The 15542-nt window shown below is 41.5% G+C and overlaps 1 protein-coding gene across 1 annotated transcript in view; it reads right to left on the bottom strand.

The window, feature by feature from the left end:
- The window catches only part of PDK3 (pyruvate dehydrogenase kinase 3), a 76270-nt gene that overhangs the window by 43171 nt on the left and 17557 nt on the right, over window positions 1-15542 (bottom strand). The gene's annotated exons all lie outside the window — the stretch shown is intronic.

Raw genomic sequence — 15542 nt, 5'->3', positions numbered from 1 at the left:
GGTCACCTTTATATAGGCCTGGGTCACCTCTAGTAACTGTGGTAAGTTCTTAACTATTAGGACCTCTATCTTATGGAATTCTCTTCTGTCTGAACCCATCCCACAGGCTTTGGATTTAAAAACAAAACCACAAATATCTGTTGAGTCCCCAAAACACCAGCATCCACTAGAAGCTAAACTCCATCTGCAATATAAATCTAAAATTATATTTAAAAATGTGTAGGTGTCGTGGCTTCCCTCAAGGATTCTACCAATTTTAGTTTTAAGAAGGGACTGAGAATTCTCTCTCGACTCCCTACACTGATAAATGGCTCCCAGAGATACTACAGTTAAACCAATTAAACTAATTTATATTATATTACAAATTTACTGCAGATCCCAAACTGGAGGGACAGAGGAAAAAAGCATATTAGAAGAATGCAAGAACACAAAGGAAAAAGCAATTGTTGTGTTTATTTTGTACTCTAATATGAGAGAAGACTCTTCCTTCTTCTGACAGCCTTATTAAGGCACTGCACTAACATGCTATTGCTTCTCTACCACATCAGGACCCTCATGAAGCCATGGCTTCTCCTCATGCCAACATTAAGGCATTTTGCAAAAAGTCAACATTTACAGGGAGGAGGCACTTGTGGTTCCCTCCTCTGTCATCCACAGCTGCTCGTAAATAGAAGTGGAAGCAGCAGCACTATAATGTTGATGTTGGGCCTAATACCTCTATGCATGATCTGATCCTTATACTGGTCAACAACCATTATGTCATGAGTGCTTACGCAATCATAATAATTTATAGCACTAACTTTAAACAATGTAAGAACATTTACCTTTGCATTGCTTCCATAAAATAAATCAACTGTGATAAATACCGAGTCTGGCCACTGTAGAAACCAGACCTACTTTGGGCTTAATTCATGCTAAAAGTTTGTGCCTGCCTGATCAGAGTCTCCTGAAACCTTATGGATCAATACCTTCTGTGTAAGCATTAGCAGGAAAGACTATCATTTCCACAGACTTCACAAAGCTGATCTGTCCCAGGTGCAAGTCTCCCTTGAAACTGCCAAGAAAGGGAGTTGAGGCACCCAAGGACAGCATAGCTGGACAACATTCCATATCATTAACTTATCTGGGTCAGTTTGGTTCTCAAGAAGAGGATGGGCAATGGTGAAGGAGCTTGATTCAGCTGCAGAGCCTCATGTCCTTATGTCAATGTCATTCGTTAATTTAATCTTGCTCCCTTTGCTGGGGTTTTGGGAATAAAGGTTGGTTTTGTTCAGCCATGTCTTTGTCTTGAGTTTGGGACCTGGATATGAGTCCAGCTCTTAGCCACTTAGATTTACAATCATGCTTTGAGTCCCAAAATCAAAATGAGTCCAGTAGCACCTTTAAGACTAACCAACTTTATTGTAGCATAAGCTTTCGAGAATCACAGTTCTCTTCGTCAGAGAACTGTGATTCTCGAAAGCTTATGCTATAATAAAGTTGGTTAGTCTTAAAGGTGCTACTGGACTCATTTTGATTTTGCTACTACAGACTAACACGGCTAACTCCTCTGCAGCTTTGAGTCCCAGAAACCCTGATGCTGAACTCTTGACAAATGCTGATTACATTGCCTTCTCTCTGTAGCTTCTGATGGTGATGTCAGAAAGCAAGCCAGGATTTCAGCATTCAGACATCTTGTGAAACCACAATTATGACTATAATTAATAAACCAGATCTTGGCTTGATGGACCCTAACTAATCATAGCATGCACTTAGACACTTAGACACATGCTCTCAGACAATCACATTTATCCCAGTTTAATTGGTTTTGTGTGATGTCTGAACTGAGCCACAGTGTCTCAACAAGCATTTTAATGACAATTTATATGCATAAACAAAAAAGAAAATACACATGGCAGACTGTGTTGAGTTAAAGCAAGACTGATTTATGTGACAAAAAGTCAGCTTGAATCATACAAGACTGCTTTCAAGTTTTTGTTGCAGAAGGCAGGGGCCAGATAGAGATGAGTCCCCTCTCATCTCTTCTGGAGGGGATTAGTGCAGTAGGCAGGGCTAAGGAATATTATTGTGTAGATCAGTAATTGATAATTGTCTATAATGTTTACGTACTATAATCTATAAAATATTACTATGCTGACTAAATTGGAAATTTTTAATGGCTCTGATTTTTAATATTATTTAACTGCTTTGTTGATTCCAACTTCTTTTATATGCCACCTTTCTCCCCAATGGAAACCCAAAGTGGTTTACACAGTTCTCATCTCCTCCATTTTATCCTAACAACAACTCTGTGAGGTAGGTTAGGCTGAGAGTGTGTGACTAATCCAAGATCATCCAGCAAGCTTCCATGACAAAGTGGAGATTCAAACTTAGTTTCCCATATGAGCAAGCTTCGACAAAGCAGAGATTCAAACTTAGTTTCCCATATGATAGTGCAACATTCTAACCACTACATCATGATGACTCTTCTGTTGGTGACAAGATCAATAATACCATAGCAGGATGACTTTTACTAACAGTTAAAAACCATTCTGGAAAGATTTTAATTAAACTTTCTTCACTTATAATGCCATATTGCCACAACTCATTTTATTGTTCTCATACTACTTGTCTTCTAGTAGCACCGTTCCACTCATTTCACCATATCCCTCTAATAGTTATTTCAGTATCCTCATAATAGCAGTTTGGATTAGAGTCTCACTGCATAAAACTTCACAGACACCAGAAGGCTGCATGCAGAGAACTGTGTAACAATCATAACACACACTGTTGTGATACAGTGGCTGATAATGCATAGGGTGGTAAAGTATGTTTAAAAAATCTGCAAAACAAATTATCATAATTTTGAGGTGGGTTAGTCCCACTGACATCAATAAAAATGAAGCATATAACTGCATACTTCTCTCTCAATCATGTCAGTGAGACGGGGTGTGTGTGTGTGTTAACTTTTACTACACTGCAACTTTTTGCTATGAACACTTTATAGTATGCAAAAATTCAAACACTCAGTATAGAGCTTTCAGATGATAAATTTCTCTTTTTCTGGTCAAGGCTTATGCACTGGTATTTTAAAACACCTTGGCTGTTCTAGACAGTACCCAGCAGTCAGACATTTAGGCTTCAGACTAGAGACTACACATATTTTCATTTTTCTAACCCCCTCCCAAAGAGCAGACAACTCCACAGTAATATTCAAAAAGGCCAGGTAAACTCACAGACCTGTGTTTTACCTGTAATGAGCTGTCAGTATTCCACTTTAGGCAAGAGAAAGATTGCAAATGTGTTAGTCATGCTCACAAAAGACAACTGCCTTCAAAATGAACAAGTGCCACAAGGTACTGATTAAGTTATGTTCATGCAGCCCAGGAAATAATGTTAAAAGCATCGCTATGCATATAATAACTAAGATTTGCAATTTGAAAAATCCTTAAGTGTAGTGCAACTGGCACAATCAAGGTCATACTTTTTAAGGCAGTCCCATTATAATCAGTTCAACAGCACATCATTCAGCATCTGTTCACAGATAATGTACATTGGCAGGATAGAGCCCAATCAACTCCCCCTCCTTAAGTACCCAGTTTTTCTTGCTCCTTTAAGGCATGCCTGACAATGGCTTGTTATAGCTTAGTAATTTTTTTGTTTTAGATATGATACTGCAAGTATTTTATTGATGCATGCCTTTGCCTGTTCACCTGCATATATGCACATATTCTTTCTGCCAGAGGTCTTTTTGTCAAGAATTAGTATATTATATAAGATGGAAGCTCTAGTCTCCTGTGTAATTAATCTGTGAGAAGTTTCCTCAACACCCAGAGCTGTCTGCAATCATTTCTCTCCACTTTTCTGACACAGCTGACTTGTAACTCAACAAATTATCCAGCTGGTTGAGTTAAGTAAGCCATTTCTGATTATAAGAAGCCAAATTTCCATTACAGTCATCTGAACCACTTATATCACAAAAGATTATGACTTCTCTCTACTAGAACTTCAGATCTCTCAAACTGCAAGGAGAGTTCCAGCACTTTCAGGCCAGGATCACCACAGAGGAGAAATGAAGCCCCAGCATCAGAACAGCAAGATCAACTCAGACATAATACCAGTATACAGCAGCACTAAAGATCCACCAGCCCTACAACAACCAGGAAGAAATTCAGCTTGTCATCAGAGGTCCCTGAAATAGTACCCAAAATATTTACAAAAACATAAAAACACAGTAACTGATCACATAAAGTCATATTAAAAGCAAACTGCAAGGACACAGATAGCAACATGAGGGTGTCTGGGGTGGCAGGAGTGGGCACTAAATATATTTTGGTAGGAAAACCCCTCCACAGCCCTTTGTCATTGTCCTCACAATGGTAGCACATACTGATTTTGGAATTAACTGAGGACTATCTGCCCACACCACAATTTCCTGTCACAAAACAAAGCATACTTGTGAAAAATGCCCCCCAAAAGTTTATTTACCTAGCCTGCCAGTACCTGATACTATTTATTGCTAGACACCCCAGATGGGATGCAGATAACACTGGCCATAGTTCCTTCTAAACCAGGAACCTTAAATACTGCAGATTTACTGATGTATAACCTTCCATGCATTAGAACCCTTGATCAAATGCATATTATTCAGCAGACCTACTAGTCCTTACTGTGCTGAAAGATTCCTTTCTTGGTTTTGCTGCAGGAGACTAACATAGCTATCCCACTTAAACTAAGGTTTGAAACTGATTCAGAATCCCTGTTAAGGCAGAAATCTGATTACAGCAAACCACTATTAATGATGTAGCTGGTGAGATACTTGACTGCAAATAAAGTTAATTGTAGATATCCAGGGAATTCAGTCCTGAGAAGAACTGGGGTGGATAGGGAGAGGAGAGGATGCGTGATCTAGCAGTCTGTTCCTAATCACAGATAAGAGATCTGGAATGTCAAATCTGCACTAGTGCAGTACAATAACAACTGAATTACAGAAAAGGAAGAGAGACCATTGAGTTAATACATACATATTCCAACAGCCTCTCTGTATATTTCTCTTCCAGTTTTCCTTTTCTTAACTCTTGTTGCAAGAATTGGACTGTCAAACTTGCAAGGCTGCTACACCCAATAAAAATCACAGTTATTTCATGATATACAAAAGCTGCCAAGCACTTGTGGTTGTACTCCTGAGTGAAATCACTGTCAGCTACAGCTCTACACTAAAAACCATTAAATGCCAATTTTCACTCTACAAGATGTGTCTTTGGTCTAAATCAACTAATCAGCGGGTATGTTGTTTTAAAGTCAAATTATTCAGAACATTTTAGCAGATTTTTAAAAATCAAATTAAAACAAAAGTATTAAAGGACTGGTTAGTCGAGTTTATTGCAGAAGAGCTGGCAGGGTTCCTTCCAAACAGGCAAATTAGAGACAATTTGAGAACTGTAGTAAATGCTATAGAATACTACGATAAACATTGTGAAAAGGAAGTTGGTTTCTTCTTTGTGGATGCAGAAAAAGCTTTTGACAATTTGAACTGGAATTTTATGTTTGCCACAATGGAGAGGCTGCAAATTGGAAAAGATTTTATTCAAGCAGTAAAAGCAATATATAGAGACCAATGTGCAGCAATTGTAGTAAATGATGATTTAACAAAAAAATTGGAAATAAGAAAGGGTACAAGACAGGGGTGCCCATTATCTCCATTGTTGTTCATTTTGATTTTGGAACTGCTATTGATTCAAATACGAGAAGATGATACTATAAGAGGCATAAAGATTAAAGAATTTACCTACAAGATTAGAGCTTTTGCGGATGATGTGATGGTCATAGTGGAAGATCCAATACAAAACATGCCGAAGTTGCTTGATAAGATAAAAGAGTTCGGAGATCTGGCTGGATTTTATGTTAATAAGAAGAAATCAAAGATACTATGCAAGAATATGACTAAACAAAAGCAACAAGAGTTAATGGAACTTATTGATTGTGAAGTAACACATAAAGGTAAATATCTTGGAATTGAGATAACTGCGAAAAATATTGATTTATTTAAGAACAACTATGAAAAGCTATGGCAACAGATTGATAGAGACTTGATTAAATGGAATAAATTAAATCTGTCATGGCTGGGAAGAATAGCGGCAGTTAAGATGAATATGTTACCACAGATTATGTTCCTATTACAAACAATTCCAATTATTAGAGATACCAAACAATTTGAAAAATGGCAGAGGAAGATCTCTGACTTTGTGTGGGCAGGCAAGAAACCTCGAGTAAAAATGAAAGTTCTGTGTGACGCTAAAGAAAGAGGTGGACTGCAGTTGCCGAATCTTAAGATTATATCATGAACCAATATGTTTGGTTTGGTTAAAAGAGTGGATGTCACTGAAAGATTGTAAGCTCTTAACATTGGAAGGTTGTAAGAAGCTGTTCGGATGGCATGCCTACTTGTGGCAGGATAAAATAAAAACTGATTCTATGTTTTTGCACCATTATATTAGAAGGAGCCTCTTCACGGTCTGGAAAAAATATAAAAAATATCTGGATGAAGGTATCCCCTCTTGGGTGGTACCGTTTGAAGTGATCTATCCGAGAGCTATCTATAATGAAGAACAATGTTTACCATTATGGAACAAAAAACGGTAAGAATCAAAACGGAGGAAGAGTTATCCTCCTGTTATGGACGGTTCCAATATAGACAGATTAGAGACCTTTACAACTCGGATTGTTCAAAAGGAGGAATCAAATGGAAAAACTCAGAGTTGGAAGAGACTATACTACAAGAAAATAAAAAGAAGATATCTAAAATGTATAAAATACTTTTGAAGTGGTATACAGAGGATGAGACAGTCAAAGTACAGATGGTGAAGTGGGCAATTAACTGTCACAAAGAAATAACAATGGAGTCATGGGAATATTTATGGAAAACTACATTGAAGATTTCAACTTGTACCAGTATTAAAGAGAATGTCTATAAGATGATTTATAGATGGTTTTTAACGCCTAAGAAAATTGTGCTTGGAAATGAAAAAATGTGAGATAAATGCTGGAAATGTAAAAAGCATGAAGGATCATTGTATCATATGTGGTGGACATGTGATGTAGCTAGACAGTACTGGGGAGATATTAGAAGTAATAAATGAGATTTTGCAGACCCAAATAAAGAAGAACCCAGAGCTATTGCTACTGAATTTAAGTATGGAAGATGTTCCTATGCAATACAGAACATTACTATTCTACATGACGACGGCAGCAAGACTTTTATATGCGCAGAAATGGAAGGTGCAAGAAATACCAACTATTGAAGACTGGATATATAAATTGCTGTACATGGCAGAAATGGATAAAATGACAAGAAAGCTGAGAGATCAGAATCTGGCAGAATTCTTTACTGATTGGGGAAGACTGAAAACATATTTAGAAAAGAAGTGGGACGTGAAAGGGGAACTATGGCAATTCGAAAATTATTAGAATGGGTTTCTTTTGATTGGAAGAGATGGAATCTTTACCATATGGAGTGAAGTATTAGCTAATTGTTAGCTTAAATTTAAGTGGATTTGGAGTTAATAGATATTGGTAAAATTAATAAAGTAGATATTTTATTTAATTGTTAGCTTAAATTTAAATATATCTGAAGTTAACAGATAGTAATAGATAACAGATTTTAAGTTAATAATAATAGATCTGAAGCTAACAGATAGAGCTTAGCTTAACAAAGCAGAATGTAAACACGATATAATAAGTTATAGAAAAAGGGAATAGATTAGGAATAGATTAAGATATAGGGTTGGAAAGCTGTTGGAAGTCCTGAAAAAGGGGGGAGGGAAAGGGTGGGGGGAAATGATATTGAGATGTTATTTGAAAGTTGTATGTATTAATATTCTCACCTAATAAAATTTTTTCAAAACAACCCAAACAAATTAAAACAAAAGTTGCCCAGTGCACTTTTACCATTCCTTAGAACCAAGACAGAATATAAGATAACACTTCCACGTATCTCTTTTTTCACAAGACAGACACATTTTGATGGAAAGCCTTCTACAGTATCTCATGGTATTCATATATTCTTCATATACCTCGTTGTAAAAGAGTCAGCAGCATTTCACCTCTGCTAGGACAAAACTCTACATCAGACTTTCCTGTGTGTGTAAATGAAAGGGTACTTATTGCAGGAAAAAAAGTTAAAGTTCAAAGAATAGATTGGTTTTAAGTCATGAAGCAGGCTTTTCTTTAAAGTTGCATGTAGTAGACATGGGATACCTTTCCTATTATGAATTAAATTTGTCAGAAATAAAGTTTTATGACAGCACACACATTTATATGATTGAACAATTTTATATGATTGTTACTGCTCAACTACAATGACAAAACCCAGCCCTCGACGGAGTGCAGTTACAGTCTTCGTAGACGGTGAAGAGCCTGGGTGTCCTCCTGGATGCCAAACTTTCTATAGAGGCCCAGGTTGCAGCCAATGCCAGATCTGCATTTTTTCATCTTCGGCAGGTCAGGCAATTGGAGCCCTGTCTCTCGTCCCAGGACCTAGCTTCTGTAATCCATGCAACGGTCACCTCAATATAGGACTACTGCAACTTGCTCTATGCTGGGCTGCCTGTGGGCTTGACCTGGAAATTACAGCTGGTCCAGAATGCTACAGCACGCATCCTTACAGGGACTCTGTTTAGGGCTCACATCCGTCCTGTGTTACACCAGCTGTGCTGGCTCCCGGTTGAGTTCCAAGTCAAGTTCAAGGTACTAGTCTTAGTATTTAAAGCCCTTCACAGACGGGGACCTGCGTACTTACAGGACCGCCTCTCCCCTTATGCCCCCCGCAGAGCCTTGCGCTCTGCAGATAAACAGCTTCTGGTGGTCCCCAGACTGAGGAACATTCAGCTTGCCTCAAATAGGGCCAGGGCCTTTTCTGCCCAGGCCCCGGCCTGGTGGAATGCTCACCGATGGAGATCCAGGCCCTGCAGGACCTTTTACAGTTCTGCAGGGCCAGCAAGACAGAGCTGTTCTGCCAGGCCTTTGACTAGGGGCTGGCTTTTTGGCCCTTCTTCTGACCATCACATCCTCCTTTTGCAGCCTCCCTGGAGTTACATCATGGCGGTGCCCATGGTTATGGTGATTCTGTAGTAGCCAGATTTGTTTAGTGGTGTCTGGATTTTTATGCTGTTGGTATAATTGTGTATTAATATTGGTTTTTATGCTACTTGTAATAATGTTTTATTGTATTTTAATAATATATTTTGTTGGAAGCTGTCCTGAGCCTACTCGTGGGAAGGGCAGGGTATAAGTAGAATGGAAGATTTGTATTCACTTACCGTGAAGCTTCCTTTCTTGGTGGTCCAGGAGTGGGGCAGTCCTTACTTTTGGGATATAGCTCCTCCTCTCCGAAGGCAGGGTCAGGCAGCTGATTTTGATCCTGGAGGGGAGGGGCTTGTTCCTGGAATCACCAGTCTGTTCCCAAGCCCTGACTCCCCATCATGATACCAGAAGGGAAAATAATAACTCTCAATTTTTTTTAATAGAAAGATCCCTCCCTTGAATCCACTGGGAGGAAGACCATCGTCCTAACTCTTCATCCAATCCTAGAAGCTGCCCCACAAGAAACTCAGGTGGGCAGGACTGCCCCACTCCTGGACCACTGAGAAAGGAAGCTTCACGGTAAGTGAATATAAATCTTCCATTCTCCGGTGGTCCTAGGAGTGAGGCAGTCCTTACTTTTGGGACATACAAGAGCAGTGTACCCCAGGGTGGGTAGTCCAGCTTCCAGGCCTAGAGAGTGTGTATTAGTACCCTCCTGCTAAAGGTTGTCTCTGGGGAAGACAACTTATCTATCCTATATTTCTTGATGAGAGAATATACTGATTTCCATGTGACCACCTTATTGATAGTTTCTAATGACTAAAGGATTTATAGGTTGCCTGTGTCACTGTTTCCCTTAGTGAGTGTGCCCTGACATCTATGGGCATCTCCAGACCTCTGGCTTGACATGCCAGAATTATTTACCCTCTGCTTTACCTGCTTAGCCAAGAAAAGGACACTCTGGGTCCCAAGAAGGGCCTCCTGCAAACACACAACTAGCGTCCCAGACTTCTGAAACACTGTTTAGTCCTGCCCAAGTGGAATTTCACATCTCTACATATATCAAGATAGTGAGATTTATTTATTTATTTCCTTCCTGTATTTTGGATTAAATTAGAAGGAGGTAAGTACTATCTCTCCTGTCCTATGAAAACATGAAGTTCACCTTTCGAAGAAAGTTGTTTTTGTTCACAATTTGCCCTACCATCTTGGAGCAAAGGGCGTGGCTCTCTACTGCTACTGCCTGCCATTCTGACACTTGTCTAGCTGATTTTATTCTCATCTGAAATATGGCTTTAAAGGTCAGTTCCTTTAGGGGACATGAGGTCATAGGTTCAAGGCATCTTTTGGATCAGGCTCTCAATACCAGATTAAAATTTCACGTGGGGGAAAAACAGCGAATCCTTGGAAGATTCTACAATGAGGCCCTGTAATGATTTCAAGAAATGGGTGCATGTGTCTTTAAATGCTTGGTTTGAGCTAGGTGAAGAGTGGGGTTGAGAGAGGGAAGAGTGAGTGATGTGATTGGTTGATGACTGAGAGTGTGGGCGAATGCAGTTTGAGACTGAGAGGAAAGAGAAAGGTTTTCAGTCAGAAGAAAGCAGGCTAGCTGTGTGCTGTCTGAATATGTTGAAGTGTTTTATGAGAGAAATATAACCTGTGTGGAACCTGAACTGAGCATGTTTGTGAAAGGACACTCAGTCAGGGAAAGAGAGGCCAGCTGTGTGCTGCCTGAGCAGGTTTCATATTTCTGTGAATAAGAGAAAGAGAGGCTAGCTGTGTGCTGCCTGAGGAGTTTTATGTGAGAGAAATATAGAGCCTAGAGAAAGAGGCTAACTGTGTGTGAAGCCTTACAAGAGATCTGTGTGAATGAGTTTAAATGAAGTAACATTAAGAACTAAGAACTACTTTTAAGAAACCAATACGCTTCTTGAAAAATAAACATTATTTTGTTTTGTTATATCCCAGAGTAGCTGTCAGTGTTATATCCCATTCCTATCCTCAGGGCCACATAGAATCACGAAGAAGCCTGACGCTTAGGAACGTTACCAAAGGGAAAACTTAATTAAAACATATTGGAATATAATATTCCTGGTGGCAGCTAACTACCCAGAGGGTGTAAGGGGAAGATTAAAAGAAAAATCTACCCCCCAAAAGTAAAGGTCATAACAGGTCCCCTTTTAGAATCCACTGCCATGAAGGTGATATATAAGGGAACATCCCTTCCTAGAACCCCTAATTGGTCACTACCTGTTGTCTAAGCGTGTTGGTATTAAGACTTTTCTTCAACCCCTCTTGAAGAAAGGATAGTAACTCCCTAATTAGCCCCAAAAGATTACATGACTCTATGCATGCACTCTTCTGGGAACTTGGCAGGAATTTTTATAGACTCTGTAGAACTCTTCCTGGAGGCTAGCATAGTACCAATCATGCCTTCTGTTTAGTCCAGCCCTATTAGCTGTTTGTGCTCGACCTCCACACTGTGAGGCTTGTCAGAGCTGGTCAGAGGTGTCATATTGATCCCTGCATCAATGGGCCCTCCTTCAGTAGAGGTGCCAGGGATCCATGCTTGAAAGATTCTTCAGGTTTTGAGACCATGTCTTTCTGGACCTGAAGGTTGCTATTAGCATCACTTCTGCACTTTACTGTGTGATCTTCTGAACAGCTCTGTGCAACAGCTGTACTGTGGAAGACATACAGGACGTGTGAAGGCAGCTTGCTGCTCACATCATCTATCCCTATGGTTTGAGGGTTTCTTCTCCTTGCGCCTTGTTGAAAACTGTGGTAGACCAGTTGGGGAATCTCTCTGGATAGCATCCATTCTGCTTGGTTCATCACTCTCTGGCTTAGCCAGTCCACCTCAGAGTTGTCTTCTGTATAAACATATAGTGACCTATGGGAAGATTCTGAGATTCCACCATACCGTATCTGATGGCTCCGAATTCCAAAGGGTTTACCCTGTTGTCCTTCAGCCAGATGCCCTATGCCATTCTTCCTTGGGTGTGGGATTCCCATCCCCAAAGATATGTCCATGGTCATCACTGTTCTCTCTGGTTCCTTGAGTGAGACACCATTGTGGGACTGAATGAGGTTCAGCCACTGGCTGTTTTCCTGTTTGAGGATCTCTGGCAATTCAACTGTCCTGGACCTCTTGTGATCTAACACCCCATGGGATGGCAACAGGCATTCCTGAAGTGCACAGATCAAGATGTTGTTTGGATATGGGAAAGGAGCCACTCTCCATGGCCTAGCCATGCTATCAGTGATACTAGGATTCTGAAGAATACCATAGGTGGCGTTTTCAGCTCAAAGGAAAGGGCCCAGTGTTGGAAGTGCCTCTGAGAGACTGATGGAAGCCAGACAATCTCCCTTCTGAATGGCAGTCATGACAAATTTTAGCCTTTCCATTCCGACCTTCTTGTTCCTAGGCACCTATTTTATTTGACCAAATTCCTTTGGATCTAGGAGAAAAGGGACCAGGTGGCACAGAACTGAATTCCACTGATCACATTATCCAACACCTGCCTGTTTCTTATTATTAGCTGCCAAGGGTTTGCCAAACATTGTAAGCATCCCCCAAACACCATCACGCCTGCTGCCTTGGTGTAGACACACTGAGTTCCCTTTAGTATTCTGATTGGATTTGTTGAAGGAGCAGGTACTACCCTCCTCTCGATGTTTGGTCTGCTTTCCTTTATTTAGAGTTTCTCCAGACAGGTTGATATCTTTGAAAGGAACCACGGTTGCTTTGGCTTTGGGGCAAATGGTCGACGTTCCAATTTCTAAGCTAAGTGTTGTGCCTGGTTGCCTGAAAACCATGGTCCTTGTTGACCACAGCATAGCATATTTCTGGGGCTATTTTCTTAGTTTTGCTCTTTGGCAGGGGTTTACTGCTCACTGCAGCCAGGTCTGAGACCCGAGAGAATGTGACTCTAGGAAGGAGTGGAGCTGTCACCAATGCTCTGAAGGATGTCGCAGGAACTTCCAATTTTCTGCACACAGTCAGTTCAAACCACTTGATGCTAGAATCCTAGGTAGTCCGTCCTTGTCAACGGGCAGCGCAGGGTTAGATGGCAGGCTGGTTACCAGATCATCCACCAATGGCAGCTTGATCCGCTCAGTAACCCCTGGAACTAATGTATAAGGCTTGGGGGAAAAGGAAATAAGAGTAGTTAGTTTTGCCAAAGTTTCCCACTTAGACTTCTACAAGTATGAGAGACTACTGGGAACCCCTGATGGGATTATTCCTGATTCTAGGGAGGATTCTCTCCAGCCCCTTAGTCCTTAAGGGAGAAGACTCCAGGATCCTCATCACCTTAGGGAGCTTTCTAGGATACGGCTCCTGAGGAAGACCTGTTAGGGAATTTTCCCTTCTTTTAACAGCTCCCCTTTCTTCTTGGCTGAGGAAGAAAACTGATAGCTCAGGGTCCTCAGGTTGAAGGCTTAACCAAGATCTGTGCTCTTAATGGCCCTTGTCTCCTCTTTAATCTGGGGAGCGGGCACCCCTTTACCTATCTGGAGTCAGACTCCCATATTGGAATGCCTCTCTTGCCCATCTGAGAGTCTAGCTGCTAGACTATTTATTGGTGTGCCTTCAGGACCTCTTTGAATTCCTTATTTCCATCCTGGGCCATGCCAGTTTGTTTGTTAAATAGTAACTATGGCTGTGACTATGTAAATAGGGGGCATGTAGTTTCTTTCCCCTTAGTGGTGGAAAATGTCATCCAGTCATAGTTGCCTCTGCAACACTGGTCTTTTTTGGAGGTCTCCCATCCAATTGCTAACCAAGGCCAACCCTGCTGAGGTCCTGAGATCAGATGAAACCTGGCTTGCCTGGACTGTGATATCACAGTCAGGGGCTGTGATAAGGTCAGAATCATCATTATTCCCCCAGAACCGCTAGTTAATTGAGACTTTTACCCAAGGTCAGCCACCAAGTTCAAATAATTATGGGACTCGGACCAGCAGGGTAATGATTCATGGCCCAACACTTAACCACAACATTACAGCAACTCATTTCAGGCTTCCTTGCCTGGTGAATGCAAACCCCAGACCTTCTCCCTTTTACTAGTCTCTTGAGATGCTGGGGAGTAGGCAGAGGCTTGGGAATTGGGCAAGTTTAGGCTGCAGGCTTGCACTCTCTGAGGCCTGGAAGGAGGTTAGGCCTGCCTTTGCTGACCTACCACCAGCAGAAAATTTTCCAGGCGTTCTTGCCTGACGGGTTCAGGCCCTTGGGCTTTTTCTCTTTCACTGGCCTGTTGAGAGACACAGGAGGGGCTGAGGCCTGGGAGTTTGGAAAGTCTAGGCCGCAGACTTACACTCTTTGAGGCCTATGAGGTGGCTAGGCCTGCCTTTACTGACATTCTGCCAACAGAAATTTTCCCTCCCAAAGGAGAAATGAAAGTGAAAGCGTACCTCACAAATCCCAGCTGAAAGAGAAATAAAGGAGGGCTCCATTTTATTTAGGGCCAGCTGTCTCTTAGGCTCCTGCTACTCTTTTCTCCTCCCTCCTTCCTTTCGCTGCCCCCATTACCTGTAGGATCAGTCTTACCGCGGTTCAGTTGGGGCTGCCGGGGTTGGAGCAGGTCCTCTGCTGCTGCTGGAGGCTGCTCCTTCCAAGCCCGAGGGAGTTCTCGATAGTATCGGTCTCTACAACAGGCTACCGCAGACTATAACACCGCACCCTCTGGCCGTCTGAGGGGTGGGTTCCTTCCAACCTGAAGGTGGGGAACCTCGGTGGAGTTTTGCGGTTGTGGCTGTGGAACCTAGGACAACCTAGGGCTGTTGGCTCTAATGCTCGCTGTCACTCCGAGCGAAATGGGGGTGGGGTAGGCGGTAGGGCCTTTCCTTTCCCCTGCAAGCTCCGCACTGCCTGTGGCCTCGGCCTGATTACTGGGATTACAGGCATACACCGCCACGCCCGGCTCATCTCTAGCAGTTTCTTCTTCACCAGGATCACTACGCTCTGCAGAGCGTTGCTGAAGACGTCCTGCTTGGATGGGCAGGGCCAGAAAGACTGGTGATTCCAGGGACAAGCCTCTCCCCTCCAGGATCAAAATCAGCTGACTGACCCTGCCTTCAGAGAGGAGGAGCTATATCCCAAAAGTAAGGACTGCCTCACTCCTAGGACCACCGGAGAATAAAACAAACAAACAGGTTCCACACTAGCAACCACCATTATTTATGAGTATACAATTTTATATCGTATCTACATTGCACATTTTTGTATTTGTATCCTCACCTGTATTATTTGCTCTACTAACATTTATGTATAGGCTAAGGTGCACTGTATCTATGTAATCTTTACAATGCATCTAGTTTTATTGCTACAACCTCTAATACTTCATTTGGTTTAAAATAATTTCTTACATACATATACACAGCTTATTTTCAGTTATACAGTGAAGATTCTTATGTTGTGGTGGCAAGTACTGCCAAAGCAACCTTTTAAAAAAAATCTGCACAGCCAATCAGATCTCCAA

Source organism: Eublepharis macularius, chromosome 3 (genome assembly GCF_028583425.1).
Source record: "Eublepharis macularius isolate TG4126 chromosome 3, MPM_Emac_v1.0, whole genome shotgun sequence".
Classification (NCBI taxonomy): domain Eukaryota; kingdom Metazoa; phylum Chordata; class Lepidosauria; order Squamata; family Eublepharidae; genus Eublepharis; species Eublepharis macularius.
Note: the sequence above shows the minus strand (reverse complement) of the source record. Positions and strands in the feature narration are given on the sequence as shown.